The sequence below is a fragment of the Bactrocera tryoni genome, chromosome 4, assembly GCF_016617805.1.
Source record: "Bactrocera tryoni isolate S06 chromosome 4, CSIRO_BtryS06_freeze2, whole genome shotgun sequence".
Taxonomy (NCBI): domain Eukaryota; kingdom Metazoa; phylum Arthropoda; class Insecta; order Diptera; family Tephritidae; genus Bactrocera; species Bactrocera tryoni.
In genome coordinates, this window is record NC_052502.1 from 9,983,391 (window position 1) to 9,995,897 (window position 12,507).

At 33.8% G+C, this 12,507-nt stretch overlaps 1 protein-coding gene across 1 annotated transcript in view; it reads right to left on the bottom strand.

Moving 5' to 3' along the window:
* Positions 1-12,507, bottom strand: part of LOC120775595 (inactive dipeptidyl peptidase 10) — a 186,209-nt gene that overhangs the window by 79,910 nt on the left and 93,792 nt on the right. The window lies entirely within an intron of this gene.

The following is a 12,507-nucleotide window of genomic DNA, read 5'->3' on the forward strand; positions in this document are numbered from 1 at the left end:
CTGACTTAGAGCCTGTTGGCGTCACAAGCTGAGTTCGAAAGAAATTCAAAATGTGAACTTTTTTTATTTCGAAAAAAGTTTTTTAGGACTAATACTAAAATTTATTTGAAGAACTGTATTTCCTTCATTATGTTCTGGAAATAGTACAGAAAAGTTATGGGGAAAACATCTTGAAGACACTTAAGTAATCTCTGCAGATATTTAAGGGACATTTTCTTCAAAGACTTTGCTTTTTCATTAATCATTTGCTTAAAAAGAGCAATGAACGCATGAGTTTGAAGCTCCTGGGATACATTTAATACTCATTGCAGTTTCGAAGACTCCTATTATCAATTATAGACCGCCACTTTATAAAAAACATGGCTCAGTTGGATGCTCCTAAGATACTTTGAAGACTCATTCTACTATTGAAGACTCCTAGTATCATTCATTCATTGCATAAAAGCATGAGCAATATTTTACATCGGAGAAACTCAGTAATATGTTGAATGTGTCAAAGGCTTGTCTTATGTGGACTGGGGTGCAATTTTCCCGTATCGAGCTGAACGTGTTCTTCTAGTGATGCGACTAGTGCGAAGAATGGACAAAGTTTCCATTAGTTTTTTACTTTATTCAGACCAATCATTTTACTCGATCTTCACACGTCTCCTGTAATTTATAATGTCATCCGCAATTTCTCGCACTCTCCTCTCAGTTCACTATCTCTTGTCAACGTAGCACCGTTGCTGTATGTGCTGAGCATAAAGAATTTTGGCGCTTTCATACTTACTTAAAATAACATCACAAGTAGACTTAGCGAAGTAACTGTTTGCCATAAACTTGCGCCATAATTTCTTAACTTATTATTTGACTTTTTAATTTTTTGCAACTTCTTTCGCTGATTTCGTTCGTTTGATGTTAGTGATGACCTCCTTTTCCAATTATTGTGTGGCGGTGCGCAAAGTATGTGCAAATTTCTTCATCTCCCCGCCCACACAGACTGCATTGCGAGAGTTCATTCGTGAGAAAATTCAATTGCATACTTGGCCTGAATTCAAATGAATTGAAAGAGCGCACAGCGTGACACACTTCACTTGCAGGGAGCTGCTCTTTTACCTAGTCTAGTTTTTTGTGAGTGCTGTGAGTGCAAGAATGTAGCAATGAGTGGCTGAGTGGCTGCTTGGCTGGCGACTGCATTACAACAATTGAGCGGAGGAGGATGAAGTGGAGTGGAGGCTTTGCCTCAATTGATATTCCGCACGGCGCGTATAACCTCACTTTGCGCCCTCTCACTGCACTCATTCATAACTGTAGCGCCGCTAGATTGCTTTTCCTTGTTTATTTGTTATGGTTGAATATTTTTAACTGCAGTCCTCTGGTCTTCAGGGAAATTCACTTTCGATTTATTTTGTTTTGAAAGACAAACTCGCAGATAAATTTGCGTTTGTGTTCGAGCGAGCCTGTTTGTAGATGCCGAGAGTGTCTTGTTGAAAAAATGAATTTGAAATGAAGAAGATATCTACATAATTACATCACATTGTGTTCTGCTAAGTTTGTGCTGTTTTGGAATGTCAGTGAGACCAAGTTCTGAATCAATATTTCAAATGCACAGAGAACTCCTTCTTCTCTAATTGCGCTCTAATAAATTATTCGCCGACAGCTTCACTTGAACTCCTGGAGTTGTCGCTTGATTATTTATTATTGCCACATACTTTTGATGAATTTGCTCTCCTTTTAGCGATTTAGTCAAAAATAGTTCTTGGTGATGTTAATGTTTCAGTCAGATAATGCAACCATTTCTAATGTTGGTGCCAAGACTACTTAAAGAAGTGAGAACGACGATCTTGGTACAGTCAATAATGACAATTGGGGATCATAACATAATCGTATCCTCTTCTTCAGTACCACTTTTATCATACAGATAAAGACTTAGCGAAAAGTTTTCTTACAAAGTCGTAGAACATTCCTGCTAGGATTGAGAGCAGACTAGACCGCTTTAAGCCGTACCGCCACTTCAAAAGTGGTCTCAAACTCGGTAATGCTCGACTTCATAGTACTTTTACAAAAAGTATAAATACTGAGCAGGGTGAAAAAGCTCTAAAAACCAGAAAAAAATACCTAAGGCATCGAAAAATTTGTTTTGAAACTTATCCATTTTTTATACATTTCTGTGGCAATGTGATTGTATGAAAGCTCTATGAAAATTTATGAAAGCATCTTCATATAAGTAGAATATATGATATATATACAATAATATTTAGGTAGAATGAATGAAAGCTCATGGGCTGATATGGAAGCTTTTGATTTTTTGGAGTATGAATGAAAGCTCCATATAAGCTGATATGGAAGCTCTTGATTTTGGAGAGTATGATGAAAGCTCAATGGACGGATATGGAACTTGAAATTAAATAAAATGCATGAAAATTTTGTGAGCACTAATGAAAGCGCTCATACATAGATTGCTTAAAAGCTCTAACACATTTCAAGGCTTTTTATTTCAGATGGAATGCATGACAGCTGCACTGGCATTTATGGAAGTACTTGTTCAAAAATCGAGTGTATTCAAGCTTTATGAGATGTAGGATTCCTAAAAGTCTTCTCTCAAAATATTTTTGATAAAATATAGCACCATCAAAAGCTTCTAAATATCTGTGAGAGCTTTTTTTGAACTCAGTGAGCTTTGAAAGCTTTATTAGCCGTTAATGATATAGACAAGAAAGCTTCGTAAAGTGTCTCTTGTATGATTTTAAGAAGTTGGAAACTGAACGGGTTTTGAATAGATCAAAAGTCGCATATTTGTTGAGATAGCCTTGTATTAGAAAAATTTACATAAATTTGTATATAAAACTCATAAATAAAGTACACAGTGAGGTTTTAATTCTTTCTATCTTCAATGGCTTCTAAAATTTGAAGAGGTTAAGAAGAGGAACGACAAATGATTGAAAAGGAAGATGAAAAAAAGAAGGAATGTTCAAAAAAATATAGCGACTTCGTTATTCCTCGTCTTTGATCGTTGGGACTTTAAAGTGATTGCAGAATAGAAGTAAGTTCCCAAATGTTATCGCTGAACTTTTAAGACTGACTTGAGTTACCAGGTGTTCCAATGTGAAGTATATACTACTACTTAGATCTTAAAAAAGTTTTAGTTTGAAATTCGTTTTTCTAATAGCTTATCTCCTTGAAGTTAAGTGAAGTATGATAAGTACAAAGTTTTCACAGAAATTAAAGCACTTTTTTTCTTTAAAAACCTTATCTCATAATGACTTCTTTTCCCATAAAGCTGCAATACTAAAAGAAGAACATAAAGAGAGAAACCGTCGATCGTATTTTTGCATTGAAAAAAATATTTCTCATACTATGTTAGCAATTGGTAGCGGATTCCGTAAATCAGTCACCAAAATATTAGAGGAAGCTCCTTTGGGCCTCTGTCTTTCCCCTCTTAATCAGAAAATCACTTTATAATTCAAAGTAATTCTCATTTAACCGTCCGTTCATTGCAAAAGTGGTGTGGGACATATTCGAAAAATACCCACCCAATGTGATTTTCTTTTCTATGGCATATTTTAAGGCGTTGCTTTGCTATTTTTCTACGCTGACATTTATTTATGATTGCCGCCTGCTTTGTTGTGTGCGCTGCGTCGTTCGCATATTTTATGCGATAATGCCGAATTTGCATATCGCCTTTGGCTATTGTCGCTCTTCATGACTTTCGTATATTTTTCTATATGTGGAAGTGTGAGTGTGTGTCCATTGCTATAAGTTTACACATACTTGTTTACCTAGCACATAAATCTTCCAATAAATGACTGCCCAGATTTTGCCATGTGCCAAAGGGCAGTGTCCCTGCTTCGGTTGTATATGTATGTGTGTGAGTGTACTTATGTGGTATTATAGAAATATTTTGGCATGCTTCGCGTGAAAAATAATCATCGTACGCGCATTTCAAGCCAATTATTGAGGTCAAAATAATGTTCGTAGGCACAACTTATTGGTCTGCTGTCTGAGTGCTGTTGTGTAGATTTTATAGCCGCAGGACATGACAGGACATGTGAACACGGTTTAAGGCAAAGGTGATTTAGAAGTTTATTCAGAGATTGCTCAGTTACTTGATTTTGCTAAGATGGCAGAATTTTTTACTGCAATAATTCAATAAATTTCGAAATTTTATTGTTTTTTTGTGAAAAAGTGGCAATGCATCTTAAATTATTTACTTTATATTTCTTCGAAAAGTATATTTTGAAGGAGAGCAACTCTTATATCATGTATCCAAACGTAAATTTAACAGGGTATATTAATTTTGCCATGAAGTTTGTGGAACCCAGAAGGAAAGTTGTGATCAAATATATAAACAGTTATTGACATATCGATCTGAAATTATGCACACATCCTTTACTTTGCAAGAAGCTGCTCATTTGTCGGAACCGCCGATATAGAACCGCTATAGTCTATATACTATATACTACTTCCATACAAACTGAACTATCAGAATCGAGTCTTTGTATGGAAAACTTTTTCATTTGACGAGACATCTTCACCAAATTCGGCATTTATGATTTCTCTAGGCAAAATTACAATCTGCGAACATATTTCTTAGATTGGTTTACTATAGCATATAGCTGCCATACAAATTAACGCTCCACATTTAAGACCTTGTATGGAAAACTTTTTTATTTGAAAAGATTTCTTCACGAAATTTGGCATAGATTTTTACCAAAGCCAAGGCTGCAATCTCTGAAGAAATAGTTCAGATCAAATAAATATAGCATATAGCTGTCATACAATCTGGTCCATCAAAATCAAGTTCTTGTATGGAAAAATTTTTTATTCGACAAGACATATGCATGAAATTTGGCATGAACTACGCACAAACGGAAAGCCACATTCTCCGAAGATATTGATCAGATCGGATCACTGTATAATATAGCTGTCATACAAACTGAGCGATCGTAATCAAGTTCTTATATAGAAAACTTCTGTAATAGACCAGATATGTTTACGCAATTTGACACAGATTATTGCCTAAAGCAACAGTAAAATCGCCAATGAAATGGTTTAGATTAGAGAATATAGCTGCCATACAGACTGACCTATAAAAATCATGATTTAGATTTTTTAAAGCATTTTAAAATATAAGAAATGCAACTGTGAAATTTATTATAACTTCAGCACAGTCGAAATAAATGTTTTTTATTGTTTTTATTTAAAAAAACTGTAATTTTCTAAAGAAAAAATATTCAAACTTGCCTCATATTGCAAATCCTTACATATTGATTGAACTAAAAATCAAGCAATTGCTATGTTTTTAAGAACTGCAGACTTTTCGTTATATTTGTAAAAGCAAATAGAGCAATTAATTAACACAGAACATACTTTTCACATTTTTTTTTTACACAATTTTTTTATTCAACGAAAACTCCACATAAATATCTTCACATTAATTTTACGCGTGCTGTACGGAAATCACTTTTAATCATTATTCAACAACTGAATTTGTTTGTGGGTGTGTACAGCTAATGACTCAAAATAATATATCACGCTGCAAGTGGTCAGCCATTTCTGTAGTTGTGCTTTCATTGTTTTTTTTTTCTTAATCCTGTGGTTATAAATTGCGTGTAGTGGAAAAAAAGCTGAACTAAGTGGCGACAAACAAAAACCTAAACGAGTGCTTTGGCTATGAAAAACTGTGAGATAATAAAAACTTTGGCAATAAATTGGCTTTTGATACAAAATGAAAGTAGTAGTAGTAGCTAAATACACTGTAAGACAAAAATATGGTGAAAATTTAATTAAAATTGTTTTGGCATATAAAGTTGTGATGAAATAAAGAAAACTTAAAAAATCATGTAATACATTAAGAAAAAAAAGCATGCAATTAAATTCCTCGAGTAATGAAATAAAAAAAATGTATTTAATTAAGTTTGGAGGACTGTCCCTCACTACTATGTCAAATATGAGCGCGATCTGTCAACCAGTTTGTTTACAGCAGCTGCTTAAGTCGGTATACTTCAGGAATGCCTTGCGATTTTTACAATGGATAAAAATTTTGAATAACCAATTTGTCTCACATTTTGTATTTCTAACCAAATTTCATATGCAGAATCGTTATAAATATTTAAAAAGGCTAACAGGGATTAGGTATTACCTTGAAAGATGGTCGGGAGGTCATTGAACACCTCTTCAACTGATGAAAATATTGCTATATATGTTTGCAGGCATTGGTTACTGGTTATCAGTTTTCATTGGGTTACAGGCGGAGCAGAAACGATGTAATAGAAACCACTCATATTCAGACAAAATTTGAGTTTTGGTTATGAAATGGTTATATATTGGTTATATATTAGTTACATATGAGTTATTTATAAGTTACATATGAGTTATATATTAGTTATATATTAGTTACATATGAGTTATTTATAAGTTACATATGAGTTATATGTTAGTTATATATTAGTTACATATGAGTTATACATTAGTTATATATTGGTTACATCTGGCAGCGGAAGCTGAAAATTTTATGCTACATATACATAGGTTATGATTTAGTGAATCGTAAGAAATAAAAACTCAGCTTACATTTTTTTTGATGACGTTGTTTTGCATTTTAGGAGTTTTGCAGTGACTCAGAAAATTTTTCTAAAATTGTATTTCTTATCAACGATTTTACGCACATAGAAATAATAAATATTTATACATATACATACATATTTATTCAATACAATATTATACTCAAAATTAATAACTAGCATCCATTTCACCTCATTTTTGAGGCATGTGTCTTTGAAAGTGTACGCGGCGTATGAGTAATCACGCAGTTGAATTAATTAGTATTATTTGTTACATATGAATTTTTCGTTTCGTCATTATGCAAATGGCAATTACATTGAATCAGAAAAAAGGCTTTTATAAAGCGGAGTTACGACACAATAGTTTTTTTAACAACATCATAACAATTTTTTCATAGCTCTTTCAGCAAAGCGCACTGAGCAACACGGCGTATGAGTGATTAAAAACTACGTCATATGAATGAACGCGCTCATAGTTATTATATTAATATATTCTTTACGACGCACAGTAAAGTAAGTAATCAGTGCGTCGGCTTGTATAATGATGAATTTCATGGCATTTTAATGAGTCGTAATTATCCAAGTCGAAGTGCGCACTAACTGAGTAATTTATGTTTATGTATATACATAGATGTATACTCGTAAAAGTATGAGACTAAATATATATATAGGCTCATAAATAAAAATGTATAAAATATATAAAAAAGTTGCGAAAATGAATCACGTAGGAAGTAATAATTTTTTGCAATAAAATAAGAAGCATTTATTGTCGTCATAGTAACACAATTAAGTACCTTAATATGACGACATAAATGCTCTTATATGATTATATTATGATTAATGAGATGACATGAAGCAATGAATCCAATTAATTCCAGCATTTTGATAATACAGTTGAACGATATCATACGTGGTTAATGAAAACAAAAGAGAGTTAAATCTTGTATAAAAGAAAAAATTATGTAGAATATAATTCGATCAAATAATATAATTGTTATGGAAATTTCTCGACAAGATTTTTTTTGAAAATTATCTTTTGTGCTTTTCTAGGAAATTTTTATTTTTATTAACAATAATGGTATAAATTTACAGGGTCCAAAAAACATTAAACTTCGCTGTTATTACTTCATTTATATTTTATTAACTATTTTGATAGAAATTCGAATAAAAATTTTTATTTTTGTTAAAGAGTTTTTTTCTAAGTGAGCTAGGTTTTGGTTAAGAGCTCGAGCTCAACAGGGGTATTACTTAAACAGCTTAGAACGCCGATTCTTTTTGATTTCTGAAACTCCTATATAATTGATCATAAGATGTGAAGACTGGAGAAGAAAGTTCCTGGATGTTTCCACCTCACCTCCTTTTATACTTTGGAAATTTGCATCTGATATCCAATCTAGCATAAATAACAATTGGAAAATGTCCACTAAGAACTATGCTGAAGACAAGTAGTTTAATAGATCTCCCTATAGGTCAGAAGGATCTCACAGCCGCATAGACCAATGCCTGTAAAGTGCATGAGAGATCCACTGCTAGAACGCAAGATGATAATGAAGTAACAGAAACAAGTAGGATGTTTGCTTGAAGTAGTTTGATATTATTTCTAATGAGGACCAAAACTCCTTCACTAACTTTGAGCACAGCGTTAGGGTGCTCAGCGCAAATATAGCCGCTGTCAAAATGAATGCTAACCTCACGGAAAGGGGTTGAAGTTTGTAGCAGTACGTCTACCATTTTTGCCTAAAACGCAAAAATAGTTCGCTAGCCTAAGCTAAGTTTGACCGTGAGCTCCTTACAGACGACTCCCTGTCTAACTTTTCCTCCTAGTGTAGACCTATCCGTGAAAAACCTCTCTCCACTTTTCTAGCATTTCCTGCATAACTATTTGAATTGAGTTAAGTCCGCCACGAATAGCCTCTGCGAGGCAGTGATCCAAGTTTTTATACTCTCGCAACAAAGTTGCTAAGGAGAGTATTATAGTTTTGTTCACATAACGGTTGTTTGTAGGTCCTAAAACTAAAAGAGTTACATAGATATAGGGTTACATATACCAAAGTGATCAGGGTGACGAGTAGAGTCGAAATCCGAATGTCTGTCTGTCCGTCCGTCCGTCTGTCCGTCCGTTCGTGCAAGCTGTAACTTGAGTAAAAATTAAGATATCATTATGAAACTTGGTACACGTATTTCTTGGCTTCATAAGAAAGTTAAGTTCGACGATGGGCAAAATCGGCCCACTGCCACGCCCACAAAATGGCGAAAACCGAAAACTTATAAAGTGTCATAACTAAGCCATAAATAAAGATATTAAAATGAAATTTGACACAAAGGATCGCATTAGGGAGGGGCATATTTGGACGTAATTTTTTTGTAAAAGTGGGCGTGGTCCCGCCCCCTAATAAGTTTTTTGTACATATACAGAAACGGAAACTACTATAGCTATGTCAACCAAACTCTACAGAGTCGTTTCCTTCAGCCATTTCCGTATACAGTTCAAAAATGGAATAAATCGGATAATAACCACGCCCACCTCCCATACAAAGGTTGTGTTGAAAATCACTAAAAGGGCGTTAACCGACTAACAAAAAACGTCAGAAACACTAAATTTTACGGAAGAAATGGCAGAAGGAAGCTGCACCCAGGTTTTTTTTTTTTTAAATTGAAAATGGGCGTGGCGTCGCCCACTTATGGACCAAAAACCATATCTCAGGAACTACTAGACCGATTTCAATAAAATTCGGTATATAATATTTTCTTATCACCCTGATGACATGTACGAAATATGGGTGAAATCGGTTCACAACCACGCCTTCTTTCAATATAACGCTATTTTGAATTCCATCTGATGCCTTCTTTGTATAATACGAGTATAAACATTAGGGACCAATGATGATAGCGAATAAAACTTTACGCAAATACGGTATTTGAAAAATATGTAAATGACGGATAATGAAATCTCGATTATCACTTTATCATGCGAGAGTATAAAATGTTCGGTGACACCCGAACTTAGCCCCTCCTTACTTGTTTCCCTATAGCTTTTCTACTGAAATTTAACAGGTTGAAGGAGGGAGTCTGCCATTGTGGGAAGGGAAAAGTTTGGAATTTTATACCTCCTGGTAAATAAAATCCTCCCAGTATCTATCTTATAAATTTATATATAATATTTTTAAACATATTTTCTCACCATTAAGTTATTTGCCTTTAATTAAAAATTAGGAAATGGTCTTTTAAATACCAGCTATTCCGCAGACTAAGAAATATGTATTATTATAGAGAAAACACAAGTGTTTCGCCAAATTCAAAAAACTTCTATTCAATATAATAAGTACCAAGACCATTTTGAGGATGTCCGAATTGAGAATTTCAGTACAACATTCACTAACTAATACTGGCATAAACACTATTTTCATATACAAAAAAATATCTATAATATACATATGTATGTATATGATAATTAGTACCATTTATATACAGGGTTCGTATTAGCAATATCAGTAACATTAAGTAGACGTAGATAGTGAACATTGCACAGAAAATATAATAGTGGAAATGTATTCTAGCAGGTGGCTATATAATAGTGCAGAGCACATACATAAACATATATATATGACGACATAAAAATATTTCTATAAAAGCAATAATGAAAGTAGCAATTCCAAAGGACTCACAGCTTACAAACATAGCAAAAAATAAAAAAAGAAACAATGCCAATAAACAGCAAATAAAACAAACAAAATAAACTAAACTTGAATAAGAATTGCAATGCAATAAGTAACCGCCAAAGATAAACAGCAACAACGTCCCGCCCACCATATAATACCGTTTGCCGTCAAGCTAAAATATGCGCGCGCTGCATGCCGAATGAGCCGGAGATTCGGAGATTCTTTGGGATTTCGTTAATTATTTGCGAAAAGTTTTCTCCGCTATTTGCTTGCACTGCATGCCTGACAGCTTGTCCGGCTGTTTCTTTCATTACTCTGCTGTCTGCTCACAGCAAGAAATGGCTTAGCTTCAACAAGAACAACGACCACGACAATGCTTTTGAATATCCTGTGTTTTTCTTGGCTAAAATCAGTTTGTTTTGCTGTGAATGTCAACGGAAATATCCTGCATTTGACTGCTGTCCCACGCTTATTGCAGCTTGTTTTGTCCGTCTGCGACAGCAGAGAATTTCAAATGCAGAAAGTGTTTTGCGCTAAATTCTCCAAATGAATGCTGTGATTGTTTTTAACGCTTGCTTAATTTCAAGGTGGGTAGCGGGATTCTAAATTTGTTAGTTGTTTTTTCTTTCTAATTTAATTTATTTTGCTGTTAAACAGTATTTCATTAATGAGAAGAGAAGGATATTAAGTAGTAGAATAAGCGAACTGACAATATAAAACAAAAACATTAAATATCAATATAATAAAATATCCAAGACTTAAAGGCTCTTTGTTTCAATTTGTTATGTAGAAGTATTTAAAGCAGATTGGCAAGCTGCAGGTTCGAAAGGTGTGAGAAGGATCTCATTTTTATTTAAAAAAATTATTTAAAAAAATTTGAGACCTTGAGAATAAGGTTATGTCCTTCTGAAGTAGGCATAATAGGTAGACTGAAAATAGACTGATAACTTCTATGAAAATACTTAAAAAATTTATCACAAGCATAATGAGTCTGAAGAACATATAAATTCTAGATTGTTCATAGAAGGTTTACGAGACCAATTCGATTGTGATTATAAAGAACGATGTTACAAAGTGAATCCATTTCGATCTAAAAACCTCCATATGTATTTCTTAACATATGAGACAGAGCTAGCTCAGAGGTAACATAAGCAGATTTCTAATACGAACATTTACTCTGAGGTTTAACGTGCAAATTTGTCCTCATACTTCAATCACAAATGTCATTTAAAGTTTTGTTGACGGTCTCGGCGATTTCATCTATTTCATGAAGTTAAAAATTGTACCAATAAAATCTATGCATTGTGTATGCAGTAAGGCGTTACTAGCGTAAGGCACTGTATATGCTGTGGGCAAAAAATAGTAAGACTTTTTATTTAAATACCGCAAATCGTCGCAATATTTATTTCCTTAATTGGTATGATTGTTACTGTCATCTGTGCCCAATGTCACATCAAAATAATAATAAGTGAGTAGTATACACTTGTCTTTCTGATGTACATAACATGCATTAGGCACTTTTGACGATGAGTGAGCTTACTCCACAAAGAAGTTGCATTGAATTTTGTGTGCGGAATCAAATTTTTGGTGCCGAAATGTTCAGGGTGTTAGAAAAGATCTTCGTTGATGATTGTTTGTCACGAGCAAGTGTTTTTGATTGGAAAAATTTTATTCAAAGAGTGTCAAGAACACGTTGATGACGAACCAGGGCCAGAACGGCATCAACAACAAACGATGATCAGCACGTCATTAAAATAAAGAAATTAGTAATCGAGAATCGACGTTTAACAGTTAGAGTTCATACTGGCATCGTTGGAATATCGGAAGGATTGAGCCTAAGAGAAGTCAAAGCACGATTGCTTCCAAAATCACAAATTTTTTTTATTAAAAAAAAAAAACAAAACAGCGTAGCGTTAACGTCCGTGAAGCCATGCTTTTCGACTAAAGGGATGTCATGATAGATATTATTACTGGCGATGAGTATTAGATATATAGTTAGGACCTGGAAACAGACCATCAATCGGCCGCACATGGTGATAAAGATGAGCCGAATACCAAGAACTCCTCACTTAAGCTGGTCAAAAATCAAAGCTATGTTGAAAGGTTTTCTCGATTGAGACTTTCGAAAGTTCTAAGTAGGTATTAAAGTATGACATTTATTAAATAAAAAACGAATTTCGTGTGTTAATTTAAACTAACTTATCTTTTTACGAAAATTATTAAATTAAATTAAAATTGAGTTTTTCGAGCTTTGCCACAGGACTATTCACCATTCGAAAAGGATTGGCTAAGTCAAGTGCAAGCTG